This window comes from Emydura macquarii, unplaced genomic scaffold (assembly GCF_026122565.2).
Source record: "Emydura macquarii macquarii isolate MOO-44397 ecotype Brisbane River unplaced genomic scaffold, CSIRO-AGI_Emac_v2 contig_915, whole genome shotgun sequence".
Classification (NCBI taxonomy): domain Eukaryota; kingdom Metazoa; phylum Chordata; order Testudines; family Chelidae; genus Emydura; species Emydura macquarii.
In genome coordinates this window covers 1,223,021-1,236,967 of record NW_027131052.1, presented here as the reverse complement: position 1 = coordinate 1,236,967, position 13,947 = coordinate 1,223,021, and the positions used below count along the sequence as shown (strand labels likewise).

The 13,947-nt window shown below is 54.0% G+C and overlaps 1 protein-coding gene across 1 annotated transcript in view; it reads left to right on the top strand.

The window, feature by feature from the left end:
• Positions 1-5,861: 5,861 nt before the first annotated feature.
• Positions 5,862-13,947, top strand: part of ATOSB (atos homolog B) — a 73,062-nt gene continuing 64,976 nt past the window's right edge. The window contains exons 1-2 of the mRNA XM_067543560.1: positions 5,862-5,935; positions 6,534-6,572. The gene's annotated coding sequence lies outside the window, so the exon portion shown is untranslated. The remainder of the gene's footprint in view (positions 5,936-6,533; positions 6,573-13,947) is intronic.

Below are 13,947 nucleotides of genomic sequence, written 5' to 3'. Positions count from 1 at the left end.
GCCTCTGGCCTAGGTCCTTTTTCCCCACCCTGTGGACATCCTCCCCTGTTTGCCTAGTCACTCCCCAGTCCCTGCGGGGGAGGATCAGAACCATGCAGAACCCAGACTGGATCCCTGCAGGGGGGCACCACCAAGAGGTGGGTGGTTCTCTGCCTGCTGGAGGGGGAACACCATTGCCCCATGCTGGCTGGAGACAAGGGACTATGGGAGAAGGAAGGGGTAGGGTGTGGATCCTGCTGGGTGGGGAGAGAGCTAGAGTCAGGGGGTCCAGCCCCTCTCTGCAGACCAGGACAGGAGATTCACCCTTAATGCTTGGAAGGCTAAGGCTGTGCAAAGGGTTAGAAACTGAGAAAGGAAGGGGGAACAGCAGGGAACCCAAGGCCCAAAGAACAGATGACTCCTTGGGGTTACAGTGAGAGAGAGCGTTAGAGATCCTTCCCCATCCTGTGCTCTTATCCCCCACAAACACCTTGGACACTTACCTTCCCCCTCTCCTCTTCATTGCCCCTCACCAGTCTTTGTAATCTTCCCTCGTATGGAAACTGTTCCGTAACACACACACACACACACACACACCCCCCCCCCCCCCCCGTTTTTGTTGACCTTCTCTGTACTTTTCCCAATACCAATACATCTCTTTTGAGACGGGGTAACCAGAACTGCACACAGTATTTAAGGTGGGGGAATACCATAGATTTAGACAGTAGCATTGTATTTACTTATTATCGATCGCTTGCCTAATGGTTCCTAACATCCGGTTAGCTTTTTTGACTGCTGCTGCACATGGAGGGGATGTTTTCAGAGCACTGTCCACGATGACTCCAAGGTCTCTTTCTTGAGTGGTAACAGCTACTTTAGACCCCATCCTTTTATATAGATAGTTGGGATTATGCTTTCCAAGGTGCATTACTTTGCATTTATCAACGCTGAATTTCATCTGCCATTTTCATTCCCATTACATGATCAGTAGAATACTGTTAAAACCCACAAAACTTCAGTAACTGCATAAACGGGAAAGTCTGCAAAGAATAACAGCATTTTTGTTGGTTTTTGTGGTTGTGCACGTTCTAGTTTTTTAACCAGGTTATGGTACTGGGAAAATCCCCCAATAAGTGACTTGTCAGAACATGTATTTGAGCTGATACAAGAGCTTGTTGCCATAGATCCTCACTTATTGCTGTCCGTCATGCCACAGCTTGAGTTCAAACTGAAGGTAGGATACAGTGAAGTTCTTGAATTTAATACAAGTAAATGAGGAGCATAAAGAACTATTTTACTATTCCAGCTGATAACTGGAACACCAGAACTTTTACACTTTGTGGTATTGGGCTGTTATTTGATCAAATAAAGGGGATATAATTATGAAAAGACTTGTTAAAATGGAACACCTGAATGGGGCTCTTTTTCATTTGACTTTTCTCTCCAGTTTACCTGTACTTTATCAATTTCTAGCCTCTTCTCTTTAAGTAGGGTATACAGTATCTCCTTCTATAAACCCTCCCCTAAGGGCAGTGCTGTCTGAAATGCGTACTCCTCCACATCTGTCTATATTTCTAATAATCGAATTCCCATTACTATTTCCTGTCTCTTCCTAATAACTGGGGTTCCCTCCTCTGCAGGGGTATCCTCAATGCAAAAGGATACCAGGACATCATCTGTAAAGAGAGTCACAAATATGGGATCATTTTCCTCCACTCCAACTTGATGCTCTCCTTCTCCGAGACTTTCATCCTCCTCAACAGCACAGAGGCTGTCAGAATTGGGATGGGACCATTCTACTGTGTCCGGGAAAGTCTCATCTATGTACCTCTCTGACTCCTTTAGGTCCTCCCGTTCAGGAACTCTGCTATCAAGAGCCTGTACTTGGGTCTCTCAGGGGCAATAAGTTGCTTGCACTGAATACAGACATGCAGCACCTGCCCACAAGGCAGGTAATTGTACATAGAATTGGAAGGGACCACAGGAGGTGTCTAGTCCAACCCCCTGCTCAGAGCAGGACTAACCTCAGCTATATCATCCCAGCCAGGGCTTTGTCAAGCCTCAGCTTAAAAACCTCTAAAGATGGAGATTCCCCCACCTCCCTAGGTAACCCATTCCAGTGCTTCACCACCCTCCTGTGGTACTCGGTGTGTTGGTCACCGGTGTTTATCAGTGTAGGCTGCGTGCGTGTGTCCCTGTGTAGATGCTGTCCCAGCTCTGCGCAGGAAACTGAGACGGCTCTCACGATCGAATGAGTCGACACGACCACAGATTAGCTGAGTAACGAAGGCGCCCAAGCTGGGTTTATTGCGTGCGGCACAATGAGAAATGACTTACAGAGTATCTCTGGGTCAGTTTCATATCGGCGGCGTTACAATGGTCTCGGCCCAACGGCGGGATTTTCCATTATCCCCTAGACCGGACACCGGTATTCCCTCTGACATCCTCTTTTATACACTGTTACATACACTTTCGTTCTGCCCCCTTTCACGTAGGTAGTTGCCACCCTCCTGACGTAGTCTAATACCACCTTCTTCCATTGATTGGCTGATTTGGGCACCGCCACTCCATGTATCATTTCTACCCATCAAAGTGTCATTTCAGAGAGTTAGTATCTTGGTACCTCTTATACCCACTACATATTTTAGTAATATTTTGGCACTTACAACCTTGCAGAATCAGCACTTTCCTATACCAGTCTCAGTTAACTTGAGTGATCCCTTATACCTCTGTTCACTCAGCTTTTTCCATTTAGGCCTTAGCCTGCTTTACAGGCCTTAAGCTCTCACTTCTTACTACACCTCCTAGTGAAAAACTTTTTCCTAATGTCCAACCTAGACCTCCCCCCCTGCACCTTGAGACCGTTGCTCCTTGTTCTGTCATCTGCCACCACCGAGAACAGCCTAGCTCCATCCTCCCTGGAACCCCCTTTCAGGTAGTTGAAGGCTGCTATCAAATCCCCCTCATTCTTCTCTTCACAGACTAAACAAGCCCAGTTCCCTCAGCCTCTCCTCATAAGTCCTGTGCTCCAGCCCCCTCATCATTTTTGTTGCCCTCCGCTGGACTCTCTCCAACTTGTCCACATCCTTCCTGTAGTGGGGGGCCCACATGCTGCATTCAGTGCAATAAATTGGCTAGCCCCTGTTCGGCACCCGGAATTCTGCCTGTATTATCACATGCGCAGAGTTTGGTGGGGATTTTTTTGGTTATTGTTCTTTACCCGTGGTTTTTTGGATTTTTCTTTTGGGAGGGGTTATTGGCCTTAATTTAGAGAAGGTTTATAAGGTTTATCTTCCTCTCCCTTTCTAAACCACCACACAAAGCTCTCCTCTTCACTAGCTCCTTTGGTTGTTTGCAAGCTGGGTTTTTTAAAAACCCCTGTTCTTCCTGAGTTAGCCCTGCCTCCTCAACCAGGGATCCTAAAAGGATTAGGGGTCAAAGGACGGCAGGCTACAGCCTGGCTCAGCACCCAGCCCCCCCAAACAGAGCACACTATAAATGTCAATCAAGCAGGCACTTGGCAAGCAAGCAAGCAGGCCACCAAACAACCTAACAGATGACATTTAACTATTTACTGATGTAACTACTTCATTGAATAAAAGTCACCCCTTGGCACAAGCCCTGTGTGGAGACCAGGCCTAAGGTGCAAGCCTCGGTGGTTTCTCACAGCCCTTTCTAGAGCTGCTGATCAGGTTGGAAATGATCCTCTCACTCTACAACCCACAGCCCCCTCCCTGGCAGCCTCTTCAGCATGAATTTCTGGGAGAGCCAGCTAGGAAGACGGGCCCAGAGAACCAGCTGGGTGACTCCTGCCCAACCCCACCAAAAGACTCAGCGAGGCCAGTCAGGGCTGTGCTGGCGGCTTCCAGACACGTCTAACCCAGTGATGAACTCATCAGGATGGTGTCATCTCACCAAACCTGCCCTTCAAAGGGAAGCCCTGCAGGCAACAGAACTATTAGAAGCAGCCTGTGAGTAAAAGCAAACACTGCCATTGCGACACTGTTTTCCTGAGGAAACACAGTACTCCTAATAAATGGGCTCCCCGGAGCAGCTGTCAAGTCTTTAAGAAGGGACTTTCTGTCCCTCAGAGTTTACAGAGGCTCCCAGACAGTTTATCTGCTCCCTGTGTAGCCGTGTCTTAGTTTGCTTTTATTACGCAACATAAATTCAGCCAGGCTCAAATTCGTGGATGGCATCAAAATCAGAATGGGAGTGAACACGTGGCTGGGGGATGCCAAAGTGCAGAATGGCCCGGGAAGATTGGCCCAGCGAGGACAGCAGGCAGCAGAGGGGACACAGTGCTAATTAAAGTGAAGTCCTGTGCCCAGGGAAAGGGCAGGAACCGCCCAGAAACAAAGCCAGGAGATGTAACTCAACAACCATACCCAGCCCATTAAAAGGGCTTTTCGAGCCAGTCTCCTTAATGCTAATTCCAAAACCATGTCTTAAAGAAAGTCAGCTAAGGTTGCTAAATGACAATAGCTCGCTCACCCATTGCATCACACAAAATGCAAGTGCTTAGATGCAAAGAAAATAATAACTACGGATATGACAAACCTTACACTGCCCACACAATAAACACAAACTAATTATCCTTTCCATGACGAAGAAACGCATATTTCATTGCAGCCCAAGATCCTTAACTCTGACCCACAGATAAGGTTTTTAGGGGCTTTATGCTATTTTGATTTTCATATCTAGATCTTTCCTCTGAAGGGGCCGTATTAAATGCTAAAAATCATTTATCCATTATGCTCATGAACAGGCGGGAGAGAGACGGCATTAAAGTGGCATTTGCCATAGGACAGCTGCAATCTAGAGAAAGTTCTTGTATTAGCCATCCCTTGGCAATAACCGGCTCTATGAGGATGACATGAAAGGGTGCGTGTCAGATGTGGGGGCTACTTTTCTAGGGCCTGATCCGAAGCCCGCTGACCTGACCAGACCAGACCAGACCAGTGATCTGTGCACGGCGCTCCATTCGCCGCGTGGCTGTCCCAGTAGCTGACCAAGCCCTGGCTGGGCTGGTTTACTCGGGTGGGGCCTGCTGTGAGCAGGGGCTTGAACTAGATGTGAGCGCCTGAGGTGCCTTCCCACCCAAATGGTCTCCGAGTCCATGCCCTGAGCCGCCCACCTTCCCTGGCGCCATGGCCCTGCCCCGAGCCGCCCGCGGGGAGCTGCCCGCTGGGCAGGGAAGGCGGCGCTGACCTGGCCCCCGGAGCTGGTCCAGGATCATCTCCAGTCCCCAGAAAGCCGAGCCTTCCCAGCCACAGAGAACTGGGCCGGGCCGGGCCGGGCCGGGCCAGGCCAAGCTGGGCTGGTCTCTCCCAGGAGCTGTCTTCCCTCCCCCCCTGGGCCTAGCTCCCAGGCTGACCAGGTTCACCCGGCACCTCCAGGCCCGGCCCGGCCCGGCCCGGCCAGCCAGCCACAGGCGGGAAGGGGCCCTGGCTGTGGGACCATGAGGTGAAGGGCTGTGCCCAGCGGGGGGAGGGGCGAAGGGCTGGAGGGGGAGGGGCAGACGGGGGCAGAGGGGAGGGGCGAAGGGCTGGGCGGGTGGGGGAGGGGCAGAGGTGAAGGGTCACGTTGAAGGTCAGGGTTCGCTCCCCAGCCCCGCCTCGTCGGGCTCTCGGGCCCTAGACCCGCCCCGTCTGCCCTCCACCAATGAGGAGCCGATGCTCGCTGGGCCCGCCCCTTCCCCGCTGTCATCACAGAACCGCACGTGGAGGAGGCGGGGCGGGGGCCGGCCTCCCCGCGCCGCGCCTTGCCATTGGCTGGGCGGCCGGATTGTCCGCGCGCCCGGCCCACGCGCCGCCCCAGCCGCCAATCAGCGAGGCGGGGGGGAGGGGCCCAAGGGCGGGGCCTGCGGCGGGACCCGGAAGCGGCTGCGGTAGGTGGTTGGTAGCCTCTCGGCGCCGCCGCTCGCTTGTCGGCGGCCCCTCGGCGGCAGGAGCCGGTGCGTCCGGCGAGCGGGGCGGAGTGGGGGAGGGGCGGGGCGGAGTGGGGGAGGGGATCGGCCGGGGGGGGGGGCGGCTGAACCCCGGTACGGGCGAGGGAGCCCGGGGATGCCGGGGCCGGGGCGAGCCCCGCCGTGGGGAGCAGCCGGGGAGCCCGGGGCGGGGGCACAGCGGGCGGCGGGAGCGATCCTGGGGGGGCGCAAGGCCCCGCGTGCGGGGGTGGGGGTGCTGCGGATCCTCCGGGGCGGCGCCCCGCGGTGCAGCGCTGCGGGGATCCGGCGAGTCCGGTTCGGGGGCGAACCCCCGGTCGGTGGGAGACGGGGACGCGCCGATACACCCCGCGGGGGACCGTCGCCTTGCTGCCCCCGCGGTGCCTGGCGCGGACTGGGGGGCGATGGGGGGCGGGTGTGAACCCCGCCGCGGGGCAGAGCGCGCTCTGAGGGGGTGTGGCGGGGGCGGCGGGCGGGGAGGGGGGCAGCGCTCTGAGGGGGTGTCGCGGGAGGGGGGCAGCGCTCTGAGGGGGTGTCGCGGCCGGCGGGCGCGGAGAGGGGCAGGCCCGTCGCTGCCGTGCAGACCAGCGCTGCTTTTCCTTCCCAGGGTTTGCCTTGAGCGGATTCACCTGAGCGGAGGCTGCAGGTAAGAACCGGATTGGACTTGCCACGGGCTGTGCCGTGTCCAGGGCCTTGTAACCGGGTCATGTCCTCTCCGCTGCTGCGCCAGTTCTCTGGTTCGGGCCCTGGGACTGGGACACGGAGCCTTTCATTCACCTCGGGGGCACCGCTTCAAACGCAGCCTGGCTTGGCAGTGACCGAAAAACCAGGCTGGGGGAGGGGGTGGGTAACAGGGTCCTGTGTAAGACAAACCCCTAATGGTCGGGACGGCCCCGATAAAATGGGGACCTCTGGCTACCCTAAGACTGATTGGATCCAAGACACAGAAAGCTGTCCCTTGTTGATTGTCTCAGCAGAGAGGCTGAGGGCTTAATGGGCTCTGTGGGCTGGACCTCCCCCTAGAAGTGTATCCTCCACGGCAGGGTTAAGACACATTGAGCACAGGACAAGCTGCCTGGCCTGCACCTGCCATGTGGATAAATCGTGTCTTTCAGTTTCCAAGGCTATTAAGCCAGCACTTTTACCCTTGTAAATTACTCTGTGTGTACAGGCGCATATGGGAGCCTGCTAGCCTGCCCCCTGCTCACCTCCCCAGCCCCCAATGACTGGAATCACAGAAGCTGTGGGCCACATTCCCTGAAACTCTTTAAGTGTCTAATAATGCAGAGGGGTGTTTAGTGGGATTTTCAGAAGTGCCTAAGCAGGTGAGGTGCCTAACTCCCATAGAAATCAATGGGAGTTAGCTACATAGGTGCTGTTGAAAATCTCTCTAGGCACCTAAATCCTTTTAAAAAATCTATCAATACAACTACTGTTGCCCACTAGTGGAGACTTTCCTTTTACCCATAAGGCCTGTGTTTCAGGAACCAGAGGTGTGGAGTTCCCTTTCCTGTGTCATGCTTATGTGGTTTGACTGATGGTGATGCCCGTATGTGGGAGGCCATGGTTTTCTCACAATTACCCTCTGCCAACAACAATACAACTGGGAGGGAACAAGGAAGGTGTCTGCCTCTGTGTGGACCCCAGAGCATGTTGTCAAGGAGTGCTGCGTTGTTATTTTAGTTAGTTGTTAAAAAGGCGACTCTAAACCCATCCTGTGCCTATTAAAACCCCCACATCAACAATAGTCTGCCCAGAAATGTCTTCACCGCAGCCTTAGCAAAGAGTGGGGGGAAATGGGCTTTGCAGCATGCCTGGAAAGTTAACAAATCTGAGCTTTGGCAGATCACAGTGGGGAGCGAGTTCCAAACTCGAGGATACTGAAGGATGCCATCTTTTGGCTGAGCTGTTAAACTAAGTCAACGTGGTCCTGGGAGGTCCTGAGGGTTGGAGTAGATGACCTCCTGACCTTCCAACCCTAATCTTCTATAATTCTATATCCTGCCTAGAGTTTCCTGTCTAGTAAATCTTATACTGGCTGGAGCTGGATGGAAGCCAGTCCCTGTCCTGCCAGAGTCTAATGTGTTGCATTATAAAGGGCTCTGGGATCCGGATGATGAAGTTTGCTCATAAAACCTCACTTCCTTGTGGTCTAGCTTCAGTTCACAGAATAGCAGTAAAGCAGGGGTGGTTCTAACCTGTATCTTCTCTGAGAACCACAGAGCTCTACTGGAGACTACATGTCCCAGCATGCAATACCTCATTTTACTATCGGAGCAGCCTGGGTAACCCCATTGCATACTGGGATCTGTAGTGTCTTGGAAAGCACACACGCACGTTGAAGTAAGGACTGCCACAATCGGTGTGTTGTGGCTGTCCTTACTTCAGAGCACTAAGCTGGATCCTCAGGGTCAGTGTGTGTTCGTAAGTCTAAACCCTGCTGGTCTTGCATCAGATTGTGGTGGCCCATGGTAAGCATCATCCAGTTACCACAAGGCCTCGGACAGAGGAGCAAAAGGAGCCAGTAGCCCCGCTCTGTGGCTGTCTCCTCACTGGCTTACTGCGAGGATGCCGTGTGTTCCCGTGGCTGTACTCTCCTGGGCTCAGAGTGTGGCACGGACGTGTCTGTGAAGCGAAGGTGTGCGCAGGCGCTGAGGAGCTGTCTCTCTGGTTCTGCCTCTTCAGAACCCTTTGAGTCCCAGCCTGGGGGATAGCCGCTCTCTGGAGCCTGTGCTGCAGGGAGCAGCAGCAGGGGTTTGTTGACTGAAGCTCTGGGTCCCTTTAACATGTAGGGCAGTGCCAGAGCTGCCTTTCAGGCTTGTCACTGACTCAGCTTGTTTCTCTTCCTCTCTGGGGAGAATTTCCTTTTCCTCTGTCATTGGACCATTGCTCTAAGGAAAGCCAAAAGGATGGAGGACACCGTATTGACTCTCGGGCTCTTCCAGCTGGGGGTCAGAAATCTGCTCTGTGACTCCCTCAGCTCTGTCGGATTTTCAGCTAATTGGGAAGAGGAACTGTCCGTACGTGGGGGCTGATCTGCCTCCTCACTTGCTATCAGGAATGGTGGTAGCAGCTGGGCTTTCAGGGGCCCTAACCTTGCTGCTGGCAAAGCAGAGAGACGAGTTTCTGCAGGCTCCCTCGTGGGGCATCCCAGTCCTTGCTCCCTTGTGGGTTTCAGTTCTCACTCTTTGTGTATGGCTGTGGGACGGTTTTTAATGGGGACTCTTTCCCACATCCAGCTGACTGAGCCTTTTGGCCAAGGAAGGACAGAGGCTCTGTCCCTCAGACTTTCCCCTGGAGCTCTGGGGAGACCTGGTGTGCTGGGTGGAGGCCTTCCGAGGGTACTGTGTTTAGCCGCCTCCTCCCTCTGCTAGCCCCTCTTTCCTTGGGGGAGATCCTGGGGCCTCTCAAGTGCTCTCCCTGCAAGACCTGGTGCTCTGTTTGGCTGGTACTGAGCGATTTCTGCTGGCAACCACGCTTGGAGGGAAAGGGAGCCACTTAGTAGCAGCTGGCTGGGGGGCAGAGCGCATTCAGCCAAAGAGAGGCCCACAGGTCCCTTGCCCGACACCGAGACCGGAGGGAGTTTCCAGAGGACACGGGATGGGGATCCAGCTATTGCTGGGAAGGAGTAAAGAGAATTCAGGGTGGGGTCACCCTTCCGATTGTGAGTCAGCTGTTTCCCTCCCCCTGCCCCACCCTTCAAAGCAAAATGAGAGCTGCGACGTGTCTGTGCTCTCCAGCCTCCATGGTCTGTGCAGCATGCTGGGCAGAGGCCTTCAGGGCACCTGAAGAGGCAGCATGCTTTGTCGGTGCCCTTCCCCCATTTCCAGTCCATGGGAGGCCACCCGGATCCTCCCCTGTTCTGTCAGAGCCCCAGTGTTCTTCCTGTTCTTGCCCTGGCTCCTGACATCGTTGGAGGATATCACAGTGTTTGCTGCTCGTTTCCTTCCTTACCCCTGTAGCCACTTCTGCTTCATTCCCAGCATTCTCTCTGCCCCGTATTTATTGTACAGCCCCACAGGCAGGACCGACCCTTCTCCTTTCCCAAGCTGTCAGGTTGCTCCCCAATCTCAGCTGTTTTCCCCTCCCTCTAGAAGGGAAGCCTGTGCTTCTGGGCTCCAAATGTTGCTTCTGCTGCCAGCTGAACGGCCAGTCCTTCCCCTACCATCAGTGTTGAAGGGTCCCTGAGGAGATCAGCTGTGCTGAGATCACTTTCCCAAGGTCTCCAGAGTCCTTCCATTAGAGCTGGTGGATATTATTTATTTCTGTTACTGTAGCACCTAGGGAGTCCTAGCTGTGGATGAGAACCCCATTGCGCCAGGTCCCTGCCCCCAAAGAGCTTACAATAGCTGGCTAGACGGGAGTACAAAGAAACACCGAGCCAGTATTGGTCAGGCAACGGTCGCAGCACACCAGCAGCCTAAGCATTGTCAGGTTTTTGTAGGCGTCCCGGCAGAGGAGAGTTCGAAGGAGCACAACGAGGTGGCTTGGCGGGTTTTTACGGAGCGCACTCTGCCTGGAGGAAAGCACAATAAACGTAATAAATGGGGATGGAGCTGACGCCGTTGACCCATCACAGAGGGGATGTGACCAGGAGAGGAATTCTGCTTAATCCCTTACCACCTTGGTCATGTCTGAGTTTCTTCCCTCCCCCACTGCCCCACTAGACAGAATGCTGCCCGGGTCCCCTTATCGGGGTTACATACGTTCTGGGCGCTTCCCTTACTGCTCTTTGCACTGCCTGTCGGCTCTGCTTCCTGGAGTCCTCATTCCAGATCATCCCTCACCCTCCACCTGGTGGGCACGGACTGTGTCCTCTGTCTTTCCCACTGTGGTTCCCTGCTCTTCAGTGCAAGCAAAGAACGACTGTAGGCTTCTGAAGATCCCTGGGGAAGTGCCTTGCAGCCGGGGGCCTGGCAGAGTTAGGGCACTGCTGGAGACCTGCTGCTAGCCAGAGGAGAAGACTCCTTGCAAGTTTTTCTCCTTCCTTTGCCTTCTTCACCCATTTCCTTCCTGGCCCCACTCACTTGGTCTGTCCTGCGATCAGCGGTCAATAAATAATTCCATTTCCCTTGTTCCTTTCAGCTCCTTACAGCTGGTTTTGAATCCCCAGCCTGGAAATCAGTCGGGCTCACACACCCCTCTTTTCACAGGCTGCTGTCATATCTGACCCATGGCCTGCAGCCGTCCTAGCAAGAGCTCCCACACTAAGCTGGGTCATGCTGGACCGATACTCAGATGGGGACCTCCATAGACAGCCCAGATGCTGCAGGAAGTGGTCTGAGTGATTCAGCAGACTGAACTGATGTCCAGGCCAGCTGTTAGGTGTGATGGGAACCCGGGTCCTAATTACAAGCAGTCCGTGACGATCCCGTTGCACTTTACCCACGAGCTGAGGAGCTAGCCCTGATTTCCTGGCCAGATTCCAGTTGGGATAGTTACATTTTTCTGGTGTAACATCTCCCTGCAATCTGTGTTGGAAAGGGGCTTCTCCTGGGCAGGGGTGGCTGCCCTTCGTTGGTGTCTGAAGCAGTTCTCTTCACTGGTGTGGGTGAGGCATAAAGCAGCTTGAGCTCCTGTGTGGAAGGCGCTTTCACGGGCAGAGGATTGATAAAGGGTTCAGGCAAAGGACTTTGTCTTGCTGACAAGGCGTATGCTGCACGTGGCAGGTGTAGCGTTCGCTGTAAGTGCTGCGTGTTTGGTGACCAGGCAGAGTGCAGACTGGTTCCGGGGGCACCAGCTGCGAGGCGCAGAACACCTGCCTGCTGTTCCAGTGGTGGTTGCTTTAAACAAAGCCGTGGTGGAGGCCTCCAGCACGCGACTTGCTCCTCTGCAGGCCAGGGCGCATAGCAAGGAGTAAGCAAGAATGGTGCACGTCTGCAGCAGAGCAGAAAGGCCAGGGATATGCCTGTGCCTTCCAGAGCATTGGGAATGCACTAGGCTTCATAGTCTGTGCTGTCTTGCGCAGGAGCATCGCCCTGAGCTATTGAAATGAAAGGAGCAGTCTCTTCAGGACCAAGTGTGCAGGGGCAGCAGAGCCATGCTCCAGCACAGGAGCTGCTGATGTGAACTCGCTTTCACTTGTGTGTCTGGCCAGGGGAACCCCGGCGGCAGACTGTTCTCTGCCTAGTCTTTGAGTCCTGCAGGGCAGCTGTATTGGCTCCTGCAGAATGCAAGCGCCTGACAGGCTGTAATTACAACACTGCAAGCCTGGAAGAGACAGAGCCTGAAGGAGATCACTATGATGGCCCTGGCAGGCACCAGGGGGCTATTATTTGGCTGTTGCAGGGCTGGGTCTGACTGCTGACAGGGTGGGATTTCCCTTAGCTTTTGCTGATTAACGTCCCCTTTCCCAGACCCTGTCCATTCCAGTTGTTTGGGCTTTGTGTAATTCTGTTTTGGCTTTGTGTTCCTGTGATCTGATTTGAGGAGGTATTCCACTGGAGCCCGAGTCAGATCTGTGGCCTTGTCTTCACTTGTAGCGAAACCATATTCAGCTGCACCCTTTGCTGACACCTGTTGCGGTGTAGACAAGGCCTCATGTATCCTGGTGTAACTCCGTTATCTCCAGTGGAGCCATTCCTGCCTCGCAGCAGTGCAAGAAAAGTCCATAAGGTAGCAAGGCCTTTCTTACCACTGCGATGGAATTTTAGCCAGGACACCAGGGTTAATTTTACAGAAATTGCCGGGGGCTCTTCAGTGAGTCTGTGTGGGAGGGGCCCCTCATTCTTCACCACTCCACTCCTTCAGTGCAGGAGCCAACCCCTAACTGCCTGCAGGTTCCCCTGGTGGACAAGTTATTCCCTATTTGTCCGTAACATGGAGCTCCCTTGTGCACATGCCTCCCCAGCACAGCAGGTGCATGTGGTGATGGAACCTCTTCCAAGCTTGACAGCTGGAGGTGCAGGCCGGTTCTAGCCCACTCCTGCCCCGGGGCCAAGGGTATAAATAGCCCCACCCCCGCCAACTGTCCCCAGTTCCTTTTCTCCACCAGAGCTAAGCAAAGTGGTCTGGAAGCCTTTTCCGCTGTACCTTGGTGCAGGGTTCCTTCCACCCCCAGTACTTGTGTGCAGCTCTGTAGAAGTGTTCTCTTGTCTGTCCCTGGTGACTGCTAAGGCTTCCTGGGCTAGTGTCCCTATTAGGGAGACTGCTGAGCCCCAAATTCAAGGCACAAGGTTCTGCAAACACACGGGAAGGTTGTTTTGAGCCCCTGGGATCTTGCTGTTTTTTGCACTGCTCCCTGAAAGTCGTCTTCCTGGTGGTGCTTGTCTCAGCTTGGAGGGCTGCCCAGCTGCAGGCTCTGCTGGCCAGTTGGCTGTGGGCCGTCCTTCACGCAGAGAGAGCAGTGCTGATAAGTCACCTTAAGTTCCCGAGTGAGGCAGTCTCAGGTTTCCATTTGAACCAGTCGTTGTCTACTTGCATTTCTCTGAGACTTCATAGTTATCCTTGGGAGGCCAGGCTCTGTGCTCTAGGTGTACGAGTGTGGCCAGCTTAGTGTTATGATAGAACTAAGCCTTCTTCTTCGAGTGCTGGTCCCTGTGTGGGTTCCATACGTGGGTGCGCACGCACGCCATGCACCGGAGCCAGAACTGTTTGAAGTAGTCTCCATTGATCCACGCGCTCCACGTTTCCCATGTGGTGTGTCCGGGGCTTGTGCAGCTGTGTGGGTCAATGCCCCCTCAATTCCCTCTTACCACTACATGGCCAGAATCAGAACACCCCTGCTCTTTGAATTCAATCTGTGTAGCTAAGAAAAAAAGTTTTATTCATCATAGTGGTATTTAGACCATAGTTTGTTTGTTTTTTTAATTTAGAGTTAGTCAGGAGGACATCCGAGGCGTCCCACCCATTCTAGGGGACTATTCCCTAGCAGGTCAGGTTCAAGAACTGTGCTTCTTGCCTGTGGTCCTTCTCCATCAGCAATTAGCACCAATGCTGCCTTTATTGCTTAGGTGATACTCATGTTGTCACATGGTGCTGATCTGTTGCTCTTTTCTATCATGAACCCGAGAAGCTAGAGA